The 17955-nt window shown below is 49.8% G+C and overlaps 1 protein-coding gene across 3 annotated transcripts in view; it reads left to right on the top strand.

Annotated features, from left to right (window-relative positions):
• The window catches only part of LOC137527774 (taperin-like), a 103953-nt gene that overhangs the window by 80347 nt on the left and 5651 nt on the right, over positions 1 to 17955 (top strand). The gene's annotated exons all lie outside the window — the stretch shown is intronic.

The following is a 17955-nucleotide window of genomic DNA, read 5'->3' as shown; positions in this document are numbered from 1 at the left end:
GTGATCGTTCCGCCTACTTGGAGAATGAGTCCTGGTGATTTTTGTTCCCCGCTGCATTATTGGTGGCTGCTGAGCTGGGGAAATATTAACCGCCACTGCACTGCCAGGGAGGGGGAAGGGGTGCAGGACAGTTCGGCATTTTATCCAGTGACTAGCCCTCCTAACCCATCACTCTGTCATTGTTACCTTCTGTACTTTAACACTTAAACAGAATACTCTGGTAGATTGATCCCCGAGACGTCCCACGACAACAAGCATTCCCCGATCCATCCTCCTGCAGGTTGGTTAACAGGATGGCACACGACTGGCGCAAACAAGAGATCGCAGTATGCGGGAGTGCTCGGGGATCTTAAAGGACACCTCTGAGGACTTTTAAAATTACAAAATTAACTTACCTGGGGCTTCCTCCACCCCTGCCAGCCGTCCTGTGCCCACACCGCAGCTCCGCTCCACGCTGGTGGTCCGGGGTCCCCTCTGGCGCAGGATGTCCACCGTGCCTGTGCGAGCGGCTCTGAGTCGCACTGACGTCATCAGGACTGTACTGCGCAGGTACAGTAGTTCTGCGCCTGCACAGAACAGCCGGGATGACGTCAGTGCAAGTCAGTGGACTTGGGCAAGGGGTAGACTTTAGCCTTGCCGGGAAGGCTTGGCCATAGCATACACATAGTGACCGCTCTCCTTTATCTTATTGAGGAAATGAACAGCGCTCTGCAAATATGTGACAGGCAGGAAATGTGATAAAGGTGAGTATAAAGTGACAATATGACACAAATAAAAACCAGCCAGATAAGACAGCTAGTGACTGTTACTGGAAGGTATGATAGATGTTCCCCGGGTCCTCCCACACACATACTGGCGCCAGGCGTGGATGGAGGGAGTGCTGCGCCGCTCTCTATAAAGTGACAGTTATACCTGATCTATAGAATTGTCATAAGGAGATAATACTTTGTGTTGGCCTTGTCTCTGATCACATGATTGGAGGAAAGAGTGCGTGTGCATTCTAGGTTTGGTTTAAAGTGAAGGTATAAAACAAAGGTAAACATTTGGGTATGGTCGTAAAAGCGGCAGTAGTATAGAGTGACATAATCTCTTACGAGCTTGCACTTGCCGTGTATGGGTCACCACCGGATTGCTCTTCCCCCAATCACTGACTACTGCCCTCTTTTGGCTTAAAGAGGAAGTTTATTGAATATAACAAAGGGAATGTTAAAGCGAGAGTGTCACCATAAAAATCAAATTTCAACAGCAACTGGTCTGAGTGTATTAAAGGGAAGGTCCAAGCAAAATAAAAAAGAGTTTCACTTACCTGGGGCTTCTACCAGCCCCATGCAGCCATCCTGTGCCCTCGTAGTCACTCACTGCTGCTCCAGTCCCCCGCTGGCAGCTTGCCGACCTCGGAGGTCGGCGGGCCGTATTGCGTACATTTTTACGCATTCCCAATAGTGCAGAAACATTAACACATACATTTTTACGCGTTAGTGGTTCAATGTGTAAATTTTTACGCGTTGCACCACTAACGCGTAAAAATGTATGTGTTAATGTTCCTGCACTAGCGGGAATGCATAAAATTTACGCAATGCGGCCCGCCGACCTGGCAGCGGGGGAGTGGAGCAGCAGTGAGTGACTTCGAGGGCACATGATGGCTGCATGGGGCTGGTAGAAGCCCCAGGTAAGTGAAACTCATTTTTTTATTTTGCTTGGACCTTCCCTTTAAAGTGGACCCAAACTAAAAATACAAGATTTCAGAAATAAAATCTATTTTCTAAATTATAATAATATATAGCAGCCTTTTTACAGCTGCATGATGGCAAATATAAAATATTTTACATTTATTGGAGGAGCCCCTCCCTTCCTTTCATATTGCTGGCAAATAATCCGGCAAACTGGTGGAGTAGATGGTGTCCAGCAAAGGAGGAATTGCTAATGGCTGCCCCCAGTATAACCCTAGTTATGCAAAGAGGAGGCTGAAAAGCATGCACTGAAATGCTCATAGGTTTGAAGGAGTGTTTGTATGTGTCAGAGTGGTGCAACTAAATATTTTGAATTAAAAAAAGTTTGGTTTGGGTCCGCTTTAAGTGATAAAGATGCTAATCCTGCATTCTAAACTTTAAATCATAAACAGCAGAAAAAGGTTTGAGAGTTATTACATACCTTAGGAACACTGGCCCTTTAAAGGGGAACTGAAGAGAGAGGTATATGGAGGCTGTCATGTGTATTTCCTTTTAATCAATACCAGTTGCCTGGCAGCCCTGCTGGTCTATTTCTCTGCAGTAGTATCTGATTAAAACCAGAAACAAGCATGCAGCTAGTCTTGTCAGATCAGACTTATAAGTCTGAACCATTGAAACACCTGATCTGCTGCATGCTTGTTCAGGGGCTATGGCTAATAGTATTAGAGGCAGAGGATCAGCAGGGCTGCCAGGCAACTGGTATTGTCTAAAAGGAAATAAACATGACAGCCTCCATATACCTCTCTCTTCAGTTCCCCTTTAATAGTCAGTGCCAAACAGTTGCATGCTGGGGGTTCTTTTTATCTATAATATATTCCTCCACTTCCATTTATTTCCCTGCCTATCTGAAACCTGATCCCCTGCTCACTTGTGTTTACAAGCAAGGCTGAGTTGACTCAGTGATTGGAGAAGAAAAGAAAAAAAGGAAAGGGCAGAAATGACATCAGGATTTACCCTAAACTGTGGGCAAAAGACATGGCCCCCACCAGGAACAGAATTCTCTATGTATGTATGTATGTATGTATGTATGTATGTATGTATGTATGTATGTATGTATATTATATATTCGGATGTACAGCACATCCGATTTTATAGCTGAAGAGAATTCTGTTCCTGGTGGGGGCCATGTCTTTTGCCCACAGTTTAGGGTAAATCCTGATGTCATTTCTGCCCTTTCATTTTTTTCTTTTCTTCTCCAATCACTGAGTCAACTCAGCCTTGCTTGTAAACACACGTGAGCAGGGGATTAGGTTTCAGATAGGCAGGGAAATAAATGGAAGTGGAGGAAAATATTATTATAGATAAAAAGAACCCCCAGCAGGCAACTGTTTGGCATTGACTATTAAAGGGCCAGTGCTGCTTAAAGAGTAACTGTCGGGCATAAAATCAAAAATCAATTCTTTCTTTTTTATCTTGTAAACAAGTAATAAGGATACTAATCACGCAATCCAAAAGTTACACATCATTATTACTTTTCTTGTTGATAAATTATCATTCCCTAGTTTACATGACTCTTATTTGGTACACAGAAAATTTGGTACACAAAAGAGAAGTTGCAGGGCATGCTGGGTTGTTTTTTTTTGCTTCTCTACTTCCCCTTAGACTTAACTAATGCAGCCTGATTGGCTGAAGCCTCTTTCCCTCCTGTTTTCCCCTCCCACACCTCTGTTCCTCTCTGATTGGCCAACATTTCTCAGGCTGAAACAATGCACTTTCTATAGTGAAGGGTGGGCAAATCAGGCAGAGGAGACAAAGGGCGGATATTACATCACGACTGACTTCAAAATAGCCACAGTAAATATGGAAACTGTCTAGAATAGGATTCTCTACTTTTCCTTTATAAAATTCACAAGAATCATAATGTGGACAGTGCAATACATGTTATATAAGTAGAGAAAGTGTTTATCTACTTATATATTTTTTTTTTTTTCCTGAGATAGTATGGCTAACAGCTCCTCTTTAAGTATGTAATAACTCTAAATCCTTACAGCAGAAAAAGTTTTGAAAGCTTAGAATGTACGATTAGCATCTTTATCGTGTGTGTGCTTTAATCGAAGCTTGGTATACAGATCCCTTCCTACCTGGGATGATCTGGGGGTCTCGCGTCCCACCTGCTTACCTGGGCGGAGCTACAAACAGCAAATCAGATTCCACCCGTTCATGTCAATGGAAAAAATGGAAAAGGCTGCCATTCTCACAGTAATCAAGCCAGTCCCCATTCCTGGCACAGTTGGTCACTTGGTGACTGAGGTTACAAACCCGGAAAAAAGTGGGTGGAGCATAAAACAGCCAATCAAATTTCAACCATTCATTTTAAATAGGAAAATGTAAACTGCATCCATTCTTAAATTGTTAATCGCAGGGTTCTAAAACTTTCCACACTTGGTCACTAGGTGAATGAGATTAAGATCAGGAAAGTGGGTGGAGCCTTCAACAGCCAATCAAAATTCACCTATTGATTTTCAAGGGGAATATTTAAACTGCTGCCATTATTACACTGTTTATGGCAGAGGCTTCAAACTTGCTGCAGCCGGTCATTGGGTGACTGGAGTCCAAATTCCCCAAATGGGTGGCGCCACAAACATCCAGTCAAGATTTCCTTGGTGGATAAACTGCTTCCATCCACACATTTTTGATGCTAGGAACCTGAAAGCTCACAAACTTGGTCATTGAGTGACAAGAAAATGGGTGGAGTCTACAACAGCCAATCAAAATTTACCTGTTGATTTTCAAGGGGAATAATTAAATTACTGCCATTTTTACATTAATAGCAGATGCCTCAAACTTGGTACGGTTGGTCACTGGATGACTGGGGTCCAAATTAAGAAAGGGGGTGGGGCCACAAACAGCCAATCAGATTTGTTTAATTTCAATGGGAATATAAAAATTATTGATACCAAGGACCCCAAAGCTCATAAACTTGGTAATTGAGTGACTGTATGTCAAGGTTAGAAAAAGTGGGTGGCGCCAACAACTAAATTTTTTTACATAGCATAATATAAACTGCAACCATTCTTATACAGTTAATGGCAGGGTTCCCAAACTTTACACAGTTCTCTCCTTCTCCCCTGATGTTAGAATTGGTCATACCCAGGCTGATTACGTGTGCTTGTGCACCTGTCCTGCCCGTACCTGAGACTGGCACACCGTGTAGATCAGGCCGGTGCTCTGTGTGCCAGTCTGTGTTCCTGGGAAGGAGCAGGTATCCCGCGGTCTGGGGTGTATTGTTATGAAACAGAACATGATGTAATCTGCAGAAGTGCTGAGCTGTGACATGCCGCAGAGCTGGGTACATTTCTGCAGGCTGGCGTGGACCTGTCACGTTCATCAGTGTGTGTGTCTGAACCCACTGCCTGCTATTACTCAGCACTGTGAGTCACCGCACACCGACAGGCCCAGCCAGCACAGGTGGGGCGGAGGTGCTCAGGACCTGACCTCATCTGTTTACGTCCCTAGAAAGACATATTGCAGATCAAAGTCTTAGTACTGTGCGGCCGCTCATTAGTGTTATCTCCTGTTACAGCCCAGCTGCAGGCATGCGTTGCCTCTTCCCATGCAGGCGCTCCACGACAGATCGCACGGTTGTCTGACAAGTTAGCAGAGGCCTCTGGCTTTAACAATGGTAAATCTGAAACTGCTCGGGTTAAAATCTGAAACTGCTCGGGTTAAAATCTGAAACTGGTCGGGTTAATAAATCACTTTTAAAGCAATCGTTTGTCAAGAATGAACTTAAGGTGAATGCATAGACAGATGTGATGGATGACCAGAAGGGTTGCAGTTATATCTGTAAAATAAGTGAACCAAGTCGTAGAACAAAGTTTTACACAAAGCCATTGCTCAACATTGCATTTTGGTTTATAGCGGGAAACACACACACTGATGCAGCAAACTTGTTGGGATATCTTCCAGGATGTGAACATTTCACAATCTTATACAGTAAAGAAAATAACCAATATGATGCAATCACAGCTAATCTTCTGTTTATAGAACTACAGCACATAACCCAACATTTATTAAACGCCAAGTATGCAACGCGTTGGAGTTTAATAAATGCGCTTGACGTTGATACAGACCCAGCATTGTGTTCTCCAAACTGATTGCCTGATGAAGCGGGATAGTGACCCATGAAACGCATTGCATACTTGGAGTTTGATAAATGTTACTGTAATTTATAGTAACGTCCCATTGTCCGGTTCTTTACCTGAGGGAGTCCACCTGCTTCCCTCCTTTTAAACGGTTTTTAGTCTATTTTATTCTTGTTGGTGCCTCTGTTGTACTCATCTTTGCTACTGATCTTGTCCACCCCTGGTGGCGTGGTGTGTCCCCCATCTTCTTCCTATCTACAGAGTGACTTTTTACTACCTGAGTGGGGTCAGGTCAAATTTCTCCCCACCTGCCATTTCAGTGGTTGCCTTTGTGGCGACCTGTGTTAGTGAGTGTATAACTTATACTGTTTTACATTTTACCAACCATTGTCTAAAATACTGCACCATATCAGGATCTCGGTTTCATTTTGTTTCACTTCAAGAATTGAACTTCATCCCAATCAGTAGCTGATTCCCCCTTTCCCATGAGAAATCATTTCCTTTTCTCAAACGGATCATCAGGGGGCTCTGGATGGCTGATATTGTGGTGAAACCCCTCCCACAGTGTGATGTCAGGACCAGGGTGCTGACCTCACACTGTGGGAGCCTTGTTGCATTGTGGGAAATAACAGCTGTTTCCAACTGCCAAAAAAAGCAGCATCTCATTCCACTGACATCACCTGCCCCCGGTAAAATGTCGCCATGTGATAAATGTCAGAATGCAAATCAGGGAGAGGAAAGCTTTTACAATGGGCAATCACTGACTAAATCATTTATACAGCATTATTGTAAAAATTAAGTACTTGTGTTCATTACGTTATTTTCACTGGAGTTCCTTTTTAAATAGTTAGGGCCTGTTTCCACTACATGCATATTCTGGATGCAGAAAACTGACTCCAATGAATGTCTATGGGAAATCTGCATCAGAAAATTCCTGTTTAGTGGAAACAGGCCCATAGGCTTTTAATTGGAGTCAGTTTTTCTGCACCCAGAATCCGCATGTAGTGGAAACAAGGCCCTAAGATGCCAGCCTCCTGACTCTCACTTGCACAGTATGTTGTCAGTCAGACTTAGCAGCTGTCATTAGCAACTGCTGTTTGAAAACCAAGAAAACCCTGAGAATCCCCCAAGAATAGATGGACCAGTCCAAAACCTGTCGGTTCTGTCAGATTTGAACTGCTTACTTTTTTCGCTGGAGGGGTCCTTTAATGGTAAACTTTGGAGGGCCCGCGCTTGGCAATAGGGGAGCAGAGGGCAAGCCTCATTAGGATGCAGAGGCTTCTCTCTTCCTACGTATGTGATTTTGTACCCAGACTATGCTGGAAAAGGCCAGTGCTGATCAGCTTTGAAAGGGTTGAAGAGGTAGAGAAAACTGGGGGACATCTATACTGACATATCACAATTGGTCACAAAGGAAGGTAGGATAGAAAGGTGCTGGCACTGCAGCTAAGGGTGCAGGGAGGGTTGCAGGTGTGCAGACCAGGTATCCGGTGCGATGCAGATAGGCCAGCGTATTCAGGCTCAGATAGACATCATATGCAGGCAGAGAAAAGGATGAGAAATGCCGGCACTGCTGTAAACTGCTTGTTTATTCATAATACATGGTTCAACATCGTGGATTCAATTGTATGCATATTGAGACGTAACATACCGGTTTGCTGGTAAAGCTGTGCGGTGGGTGCTGTGGGGATGAGAGCCTTACGGCCGTTTCGCGCAGATGCGCTTCTACGGAGGCTGCGCAGAAGCGCATCTGCGCGAAACTGCCGTAAGGCTCTCATCCCCCAGCACCCCTCGCACAGCTTTACCAGCAATCCGGTATGTTACGTCTCAATATGCATACAATTGAATCCACGATGTTGCACCATGTATTATGAATAAACAAGCAGTTTACAGCAGTGCCGGCATTTCTCATCCTTTTCTCTGCCTGCCTATCACAATTGGTTTAGCCTGCATATACCGTACATTAGTTGTCCATCAGTTAGGCTCACAGTTTAATGTTTCCACTATATTGTAAGGCTGATTCTTGGGAAAAGCCAATGAAGTATGGAGGATACCAGAGAACCGAGAGGAAACCCGTACAAACTGTATGCACATAATGTCCTGGCCAGAGTTGGGAAAACATGGACGCGAGTGTTCCTGTTATCTGCCCTGCCTGGTGTGCAGCACGTCGGCTACATCCACATAATGTGGCTAAGGCGGGCATGGGCAAACTCGGCCCTCCAGCTGTTACGGAACTACAAGTCCCACAATGCATTTGCCTTTATGAGTTATGTCTGTGGCTGTCAGACTCCTGCAATGCATTGTGGGACTTGTAGTTCCTTAACAGCTGGAGGGCCAAGTTTGCCCATGCCTGGGCTAAGGCCTCCATACCATCAGTGCATGTATGCCTTTCTGCCTGCGGATGTGCAGCAGCCTTGTGTGATACAATGCGGCCTATTTTTATGATGTTTCTTATTATATCTCCTAATCTAGGTAGACTTTGGCTGGCATGTTATCTATCTTGTGTGTAGGTGAATGTCTAGGAAACTCCACTCTAGTGACGCAGGTCGGATTGTTATGCCAAAAATAGCCAGCTAGGGGCCTGACTATGTCCTCAGTCACAGAGCAATCTTGAGGCTCAGAACACACTTAGTAGAAACACTAACGTTTTTGCCTGCAATGGTAGTCAATGGACCGCATATAAAAAATGCACTTGCATTTCGTATGGGTTTTATAACATGCGTTTTTAAAAACGCTGGTTTTGTTGCTTATTTTTAAAAAATGCATCAAAAACTCTCATCATGAAAGTCAATGGTGATGCAATGTAATGCGTTTTGTATGCGTTTTACATGTGGTTTTTTATATGCTTTTTGTTTTTGTTTTTTTTAAAGCTTCCTGTTGTCTTCCTAGTGATTTGCATAAAACCCAATATAAAAACGCATGGAAAACACATGTTTTGTATATGTGAAATGTAAATGCGTGCAAAACACAAGAAAAACGTACGTGTGGGGAAAAAAACGCACTTAAACCTCACATGACAGAAAACTTGACCTTTTACACACTGACAAGTGTGCACCCAGCCCTTCACATTAAAGCGGATCCGAGATGAAAAACTAACTATAACAAGTAAATTGTCTATATATCTTATCTAAAGTTTAGATAGTTTACACAGCAAATCATAGCTGCAAACAGCTTTAATAGAATATGATTCTTTCTTCCTGTGATACAATGACAGCAGCCATGTTGTTTGTAAACATTACACAGAGGCAGGCTTATCTGCATCTTCAGCAAAAAAAAAACCTAATCCCCCTCCTCCTCCGCCTCTGAAATCAATGGCTAGTAACACCTCCCCTCTCCTCCGGCCCAGACTGAGCTCCCATGAGCCCTTGCTACTGTCTGAGGCCTGGTGCACACCAGAGGAGTTTTTCTGAACGTTTTGAGTTTTTAAATCTGCTGCTAATGTTATCCTATGTGTCTGTGCACACTGGCGCAATGAGGTTTTGTAAAAAATCCCATAGCATTACATTGGGAAGAGCTTTTAGAGGTTTCAAAAGCTCTTCCCAATGTAATGCTATGGGTTTTTTTTACAAAACCTCATTGCTCCAGTGTGCACAGACACATAGGACAACATTAGCAGCAGATTTAAAAACTCAAAACGTTCAGAAAAACTCCTCTGGTGTGCACCAGGCCTGAAAGTGCCTTGGCTCTCTAAAAAAAAACCTGTGGGCGAGGCTTGTTTAGTTTATAGGGAATAAGAGTATTAAAAAAAACCCAAAAAAGTATTTGGCTTGAGGAATGCCCTATAAACAATAGGAAAGGAACTCAATTGTGCAATGTGTAAAAGTTCATCTCAGATCCACTTTAAAGAGGACCTGCCACAGACTGTTGGGAGAGCAGCCATAAGGAACGCTGCTACATAGTTCATTAGGGTAATGATAAAGCCAAGACTCCTCAACACTGCTCCTCCAAAGCCGAGACTCCCCAACACTGCTCCTCCAAAGCCGAGACTCCCCACCACTGCTCCTCCAAAGCCGAGACTCCCCAACACTGTTCCTCCAAAGCTGAGACTCCCCAACACTGCTCCTCCAAAGCCGAGACTTCCCAACACTGCTCCTCCAAAGCCGAGACTCCCCAACACTGCTCCTCCAAAGCCGAGACTCCCCAACACTGTTCCTCCAAAGCTGAGACTCCCCAACACTGCTCCTCCAAAGCGAAGACTCCTCAACACTGCTCCTCCAAAGCCGAGACTCCCCAACACTGTTCCTCCAAAGCTGAGACTCCCCAACACCGCTCCTCCAAAGCCGAGACTCCCCAACACTGCTCCTCCAAAGCTGAGACTCCCCAACACTGCTCCTCCAAAGCTGAGACTCCCCAACACTGCTCCTCCAAAGCGAAGACTCCCCAACACTGCTCCTCCAAAGCGAAGACTCCCCAACACTGCTCCTCCAAAGCCAAGACTCCCCAACACTGCTCCTCCAAAGCCGAGACCCCTCAACACTGTTCCTCCAAAGCCGAGACTCCCCAACACTGCTCCTCCAAAGCCAAGACTCCTCAACACTGCTCCTCCAAAGCCAAGACTCCCCAACACTGCTCCTCCAAAGCCAAGACTCCCCAACACTGCTCCTCCAAAGCCGAGACTCCCCAACACTGCTCCTCCAAAGCCAAGACTCCTCAACACTGCTCCTCCAAAGCCGAGACTCCCCAACACTGCTCCTCCAAAGCCGAGACTCCCCAACACTGCTCCTCCAAAGCCGAGACTCCCCAACACTGCTCCTCCAAAGCCGAGACTCCCCAACACTGCTCCTCCAAAGCCGAGACTCCCCAACACTGCTCCTCCAAAGCCGAGACCCCTCAACACTGTTCCTCCAAAGCTGAGACTCCCCAACACTGCTCCTCCAAAGCCGAGACTCCCCAACACTGCTCCTCCAAAGCCGAGACCCCTCAACACTGTTCCTCCAAAGCTGAGACTCCCCAACACTGCTCCTCCAAAGCCAAGACTCCCCAACACCGCTCCTCCAAAGCCGAGACTCCTCAACACCGCTCCTCCAAAGCCGAGACTCCTCAACACCGCTCCTCCAAAGCCAAGACTCCCCAACACCGCTCCTCTAAAGCCAAGACTCCCCAACACTGCTCCTCCAAAGCCAAGACTCCCCAACACTGCTCCTCCAAAGCCGAGACTCCCCAACACTGCTCCTCCAAAGCCGAGACTCCCCAACACTGCTCCTCCAAAGCCGAGACTCCTCAACACTGCTCCTCCAAAGCCGAGACTCCCCAACACCGCTCCTCCAAAGCCGAGACTCCTCAACACTGCTCCTCCAAAGCCAAGACTCCCCAACACCGCTCCTCCAAAGCCAAGACTCCTCAACACTGCTCCTCCAAAGCCGAGACTCCCCAACACTGCTCCTCCAAAGCCGAGACTCCCCAACACTGCTCCTCCAAAGCCGAGACTCCCCAACACTGCTCCTCCAAAGCCGAGACTCCTCAACACTGCTCCTCCAAAGCCAAGACTCCCCAACACCGCTCCTCCAAAGCTGAGACTCCCCAACACTGCTCCTCCAAAGCCGAGACTCCCCAACACTGCTCCTCCAAAGCCGAGACTCCTCAACACTGCTCCTCCAAAGCCGAGACTCCCCAACACTGCTCCTCCAAAGCCGAGACCCCTCAACACTGCTCCTCCAAAGCCGAGACTTCCCAACACTGCTCCTCCAAAGCCGAGACTCCCCAACACTGCTCCTCCAAAGCGAAGACTCCTCAACACTGCTCCTCCAAAGCCAAGACTCCCCATCACTGCTCCTCCAAAGCCGAAACTCCCCAACACTGCTCCTCCAAAGCCGAGACTCCTCAACACTGCTCCTCCAAAGCTGAGACTCCCCAACACTGCTCCTCCAAAGCCGAGACTCCCCAACACTGCTCCTCCAAAGCCGAGACTCCCCAACACTGCTCCTCCAAAGCCGAGACCCCCCAACACTGCTCCTCCAAAGCCGAGACTCCTCAACACTGCTCCTCCAAAGCCGAGACTCCCCAACACTGCTCCTCCAAAGCCGAGACTCCCCAACACTGCTCCTCCAAAGCCGAGACTCCTCAACACCGCTCCTCCAAAGCCGAGACTCCCCACCACTGCTCCTCCAAAGCCGAGACTCCCCAACACTGCTCCTCCAAAGCGAAGACTCCTCAACACTGCTCCTCCAAAGCCGAGACTCCCCAACACTGTTCCTCCAAAGCTGAGACTCCCCAACACTGCTCCTCCAAAGCGAAGACTCCTCAACACTGCTCCTCCAAAGCCGAGACTCCCCAACACTGTTCCTCCAAAGCTGAGACTCCCCAACACCGCTCCTCCAAAGCCGAGACTCCCCAACACTGCTCCTCCAAAGCTGAGACTCCCCAACACTGCTCCTCCAAAGCTGAGACTCCCCAACACTGCTCCTCCAAAGCGAAGACTCCTCAACACTGCTCCTCCAAAGCGAAGACTCCCCAACACTGCTCCTCCAAAGCCAAGACTCCCCAACACTGCTCCTCCAAAGCCGAGACCCCTCAACACTGTTCCTCCAAAGCCGAGACTCCCCAACACTGCTCCTCCAAAGCCAAGACTCCTCAACACTGCTCCTCCAAAGCCAAGACTCCCCAACACTGCTCCTCCAAAGCCAAGACTCCCCAACACTGCTCCTCCAAAGCCGAGACTCCCCAACACTGCTCCTCCAAAGCCAAGACTCCTCAACACTGCTCCTCCAAAGCCGAGACTCCCCAACACTGCTCCTCCAAAGCCGAGACTCCCCAACACTGCTCCTCCAAAGCCGAGACTCCCCAACACTGCTCCTCCTAAGCCGAGACTCCCCAACACTGCTCCTCCAAAGCCGAGACTCCCCAACACTGCTCCTCCAAAGCCGAGACCCCTCAACACTGTTCCTCCAAAGCTGAGACTCCCCAACACTGCTCCTCCAAAGCCGAGACTCCCCAACACTGCTCCTCCAAAGCCGAGACCCCTCAACACTGTTCCTCCAAAGCTGAGACTCCCCAACACTGCTCCTCCAAAGCCAAGACTCCCCAACACCGCTCCTCCAAAGCCGAGACTCCTCAACACCGCTCCTCCAAAGCCGAGACTCCTCAACACCGCTCCTCCAAAGCCAAGACTCCCCAACACCGCTCCTCTAAAGCCAAGACTCCCCAACACTGCTCCTCCAAAGCCAAGACTCCCCAACACTGCTCCTCCAAAGCCGAGACTCCCCAACACTGCTCCTCCAAAGCCGAGACTCCCCAACACTGCTCCTCCAAAGCCGAGACTCCTCAACACTGCTCCTCCAAAGCCGAGACTCCCCAACACCGCTCCTCCAAAGCCGAGACTCCTCAACACTGCTCCTCCAAAGCCAAGACTCCCCAACACCGCTCCTCCAAAGCCAAGACTCCTCAACACTGCTCCTCCAAAGCCGAGACTCCCCAACACTGCTCCTCCAAAGCCAAGACTCCCCAACACCGCTCCTCCAAAGCCAAGACTCCTCAACACTGCTCCTCCAAAGCCGAGACTCCCCAACACTGCTCCTCCAAAGCCGAGACTCCCCAACACTGCTCCTCCAAAGCCGAGACTCCCCAACACTGCTCCTCCAAAGCCGAGACTCCTCAACACTGCTCCTCCAAAGCCAAGACTCCCCAACACCGCTCCTCCAAAGCTGAGACTCCCCAACACTGCTCCTCCAAAGCCGAGACTCCCCAACACTGCTCCTCCAAAGCCGAGACTCCTCAACACTGCTCCTCCAAAGCCGAGACTCCTCAACACTGCTCCTCCAAAGCCGAGACTCCCCAACACTGCTCCTCCAAAGCCGAGACCCCTCAACACTGCTCCTCCAAAGCCGAGACTTCCCAACACTGCTCCTCCAAAGCCAAGACTCCCCATCACTGCTCCTCCAAAGCCGAGACTCCCCAACACTGCTCCTCCAAAGCCGAGACTCCCCAACACTGTTCCTCCAAAGCTGAGACTCCCCAACACTGCTCCTCCAAAGCGAAGACTCCTCAACACTGCTCCTCCAAAGCCAAGACTCCTCAACACTGCTCCTCCAAAGCCAAGACTCCCCAACACTGCTCCTCCAAAGCCGAGACTCCCCAACACTGCTCCTCCAAAGCCGAGACTCCCCAACACTGCTCCTCCAAAGCCGAGACCCCTCAACACTGCTCCTCCAAAGCCAAGACTCCCCAACACTGCTCCTCCAAAGCCGAGACTTCCCAACACTGCTCCTCCAAAGCCAAGACTCCCCATCACTGCTCCTCCAAAGCCGAGACTCCCCAACACTGCTCCTCCAAAGCCAAGACTCCCCAACACTGCTCCTCCAAAGCCGAGACTCCCCAACACTGTTCCTCCAAAGCTGAGACTCCCCAACACTGCTCCTCCAAAGCGAAGACTCCTCAACACTGCTCCTCCAAAGCCAAGACTCCTCAACACTGCTCCTCCAAAGCCGAGACTCCCCAACACTGCTCCTCCAAAGCCAAGACTCCTCAACACTGCTCCTCCAAAGCCGAAACTCCCCAACACTGCTCCTCCAAAGCTGAGACTCCTCAACACTGCTCCTCCAAAGCCGAGACTCCCCAACACTGCTCCTCCAAAGCTGAGACTCCCCAACACTGCTCCTCCAAAGCCGAGACTCCCCAACACTGCTCCTCCAAAGCCGAGACTCCCCAACACTGCTCCTCCAAAGCCGAGACCCCCCAACACTGCTCCTCCAAAGCCGAGACTCCTCAACACTGCTCCTCCAAAGCCGAGACTCCCCAACACTGCTCCTCCAAAGCCAAGACTCCTCAACACTGCTCCTCCAAAGCCAAGACTCCTCAACACTGCTCCTCCAAAGCCAAGACTCCTCAACACTGCTCCTCCAAAGCCGAGACTCCCCAACACTGCTCCTCCAAAGCCGAGACTCCCCAACACTGCTCCTCCAAAGCCGAGACTCCCCAACACTGCTCCTCCAAAGCCGAGACTCCTCAACACTGCTCCTCCAAAGCCAAGACTCCCCAACACTGCTCCTCCAAAGCCGAGACTCCCCAACACTGCTCCTCCAAAGCCAAGACTCCCCAACACTGCTCCTCCAAAGCCAAGACTCCCCAACACCGCTCCTCCAAAGCTGAGACTCCCCAACACTGCTCCTCCAAAGCCGAGACTCCCCAACACCGCTCCTCCAAAGCTGAGACTCCCCAACACTGCTCCTCCAAAGCCGAGACTCCCCAACACCGCTCCTCCAAAGCCAAGACTCCCCAACACTGCTCCTCCAAAGCCGAGACTCCCCAACACCGCTCCTCCAAAGCTGAGACTCCCCAACACTGCTCCTCCAAAGCCGAGACTCCCCAACACTGCTCCTCCAAAGCTGAGACTCCCCAACACTGCTCCTCCAAAGCCGAGACTCCCCAACACTGCTCCTCCAAAGCCGAGACTCCTCAACACTGCTCCTCCAAAGCCGAGACTCCCCAACACTGCTCCTCCAAAGCCGAGACCCCTCAACACTGCTCCTCCAAAGCCGAGACTTCCCAACACTGCTCCTCCAAAGCCAAGACTCCCCATCACTGCTCCTCCAAAGCCGAGACTCCCCAACACTGCTCCTCCAAAGCCGAGACTCCCCAACACTGCTCCTCCAAAGCCGAGACTCCTCAACACTGCTCCTCCAAAGCCGAGACTCCCCAACACTGCTCCTCCAAAGCCGAGACCCCTCAACACTGTTCCTCCAAAGCCGAGACTCCCCAACACTGCTCCTCCAAAGCCAAGACTCCTCAACACTGCTCCTCCAAAGCCGAGACTCCCCAACACTGCTCCTCCAAAGCCAAGACTCCCCAACACTGCTCCTCCAAAGCCAAGACTCCCCAACACTGCTCCTCCAAAGCCAAGACTCCCCAAAACTGCTCCTCCAAAGCCAAGACTCCCCAACACTGCTCCTCCAAAGCCGAGACCCCTCAACACTGCTCCTCCAAAGCCGAGACTCCTCAACACTGCTCCTCCAAAGCCGAGACTTCCCAACACTGCTCCTCCAAAGCCGAGACTCCCCAACACTGCTCCTCCAAAGCCGAGACTCCTCAACACTGCTCCTCCAAAGCCGAGACTCCCCAACACTGCTCCTCCAAAGCCAAGACTCCTCAACACTGCTCCTCCAAAGCTGAGACTCCCCAACACTGCTCCTCCAAAGCCGAGACTCCTCAACACTGCTCCTCCAAAGCCGAGACTCCCCAACACTGCTCCTCCAAAGCCGAGACTCCTCAACACTGCTCCTCCAAAGCCAAGACTCCCCAACACTGCTCCTCCAAAGCCGAGACTCCCCAACACTGCTCCTCCAAAGCCGAGACTCCCCAACACCGCTCCTCCAAAGCTGAGACTCCTCAACACCGCTCCTCCAAAGCCGAGACTCCCCAACACTGCTCCTCCAAAGCCGAGACTCCCCAACACTGCTCCTCCAAAGCCGAGACCCCCCAACACTGCTCCTCCAAAGCCGAGACTCCTCAACACTGCTCCTCCAAAGCCGAGACCCCCCAACACTGCTCCTCCAAAGCCGAGACTCCCCACCACTGCTCCTCCAAAGCCGAGACTCCCCAACACTGCTCCTCCAAAGCCGAGACTCCTCAACACCGCTCCTCCAAAGCCGAGACTCCCCAACACTGCTCCTCCAAAGCCGAGACTCCCCAACACTGCTCCTCCAAAGCCGAGACCCCCCAACACTGCTCCTCCAAAGCCGAGACTCCTCAACACTGCTCCTCCAAAGCCGAGACTCCCCAACACTGCTCCTCCAAAGCCGAGACCCCCCAACACTGCTCCTCCAAAGCTGAGACTCCTCAACACTGCTCCTCCAAAGCCGAGACCCCCCAACACTGCTCCTCCAAAGCCGAGACTCCCCAACACTGCTCCTCCAAAGCCGAGACTCCCCAACACTGCTCCTCCAAAGCTGAGACTCCTCAACACTGCTCCTCCAAAGCCAAGACTCCCCAACACTGCTCCTCCAAAGCCGAGACTCCTCAACACCGCTCCTCCAAAGCCGAGACTCCTCAACACTGCTCCTCCAAAGCCAAGACTCCCCAACACTGCTCCTCCAAAGCCGAGACTCCCCAACACTGCTCCTCCAAAGCCAAGACTCCCCAACACTGCTCCTCCAAAGCCAAGACTCCCCAACACCGCTCCTCCAAAGCTGAGACTCCCCAACACTGCTCCTCCAAAGCCGAGACTCCCCAACACCGCTCCTCCAAAGCTGAGACTCCCCAACACTGCTCCTCCAAAGCCGAGACTCCCCAACACCGCTCCTCCAAAGCCAAGACTCCCCAACACTGCTCCTCCAAAGCCGAGACTCCCCAACACCGCTCCTCCAAAGCTGAGACTCCCCAACACTGCTCCTCCAAAGCCGAGACTCCCCAACACTGCTCCTCCAAAGCTGAGACTCCCCAACACTGCTCCTCCAAAGCCGAGACTCCCCAACACTGCTCCTCCAAAGCCGAGACTCCTCAACACTGCTCCTCCAAAGCCGAGACTCCCCAACACCGCTCCTCCAAAGCTGAGACTCCCCAACACTGCTCCTCCAAAGCCGAGACTCCCCAACACTGCTCCTCCAAAGCCGAGACTCCCCAACACCGCTCCTCCAAAGCTGAGACTCCCCAACACTGCTCCTCCAAAGCTGAGACCCCCCAACACTGCTCCTCCAAAGCCGAGACTCCCCAACACTGCTCCTCCAAAGCCGAGACTCCTCAACACTGCAACTCCTGCAGTGTTGGGGAGTCTTGCCTTGAACTCCTTACTGAATAGGTACTGACCCTAACCAGGATTCGAACCCTGGTCTCCCATGTCAAAGGCAGAGCCCTTAACCAGTGCACTATCCAGCCACTACCCACTCTAATGATGCCCATACACGATACAATAAAAACGTTCGATGTTCCCGTTTATTCGATCTAAATGATCGAATCGAATGAAAGTTGAAAATATTTTTTTTCGATCAAGAAATTCAAATGATTATTCAGTTTTTCGAGAAAAATCTGATCGGACATGCTGGAAAAATCTTTATATTCGATGTAACGGAATAATCGAACTAAATTATCTAATCGGGGGAAAAAAAAAGAAAAATTGTACCATGTATGGGCACCTTTAGGGGCCAAACACACATACAATTTTTCATTGTCCATTTTTACCACTTCCATCCATTATGAGAGCTTACCTACAC

The sequence above is a fragment of the Hyperolius riggenbachi genome, chromosome 8 (assembly GCF_040937935.1).
Source record: "Hyperolius riggenbachi isolate aHypRig1 chromosome 8, aHypRig1.pri, whole genome shotgun sequence".
NCBI lineage: Eukaryota > Metazoa > Chordata > Amphibia > Anura > Hyperoliidae > Hyperolius > Hyperolius riggenbachi.
This window is presented reverse-complemented; position numbering and strand designations above follow the sequence as displayed.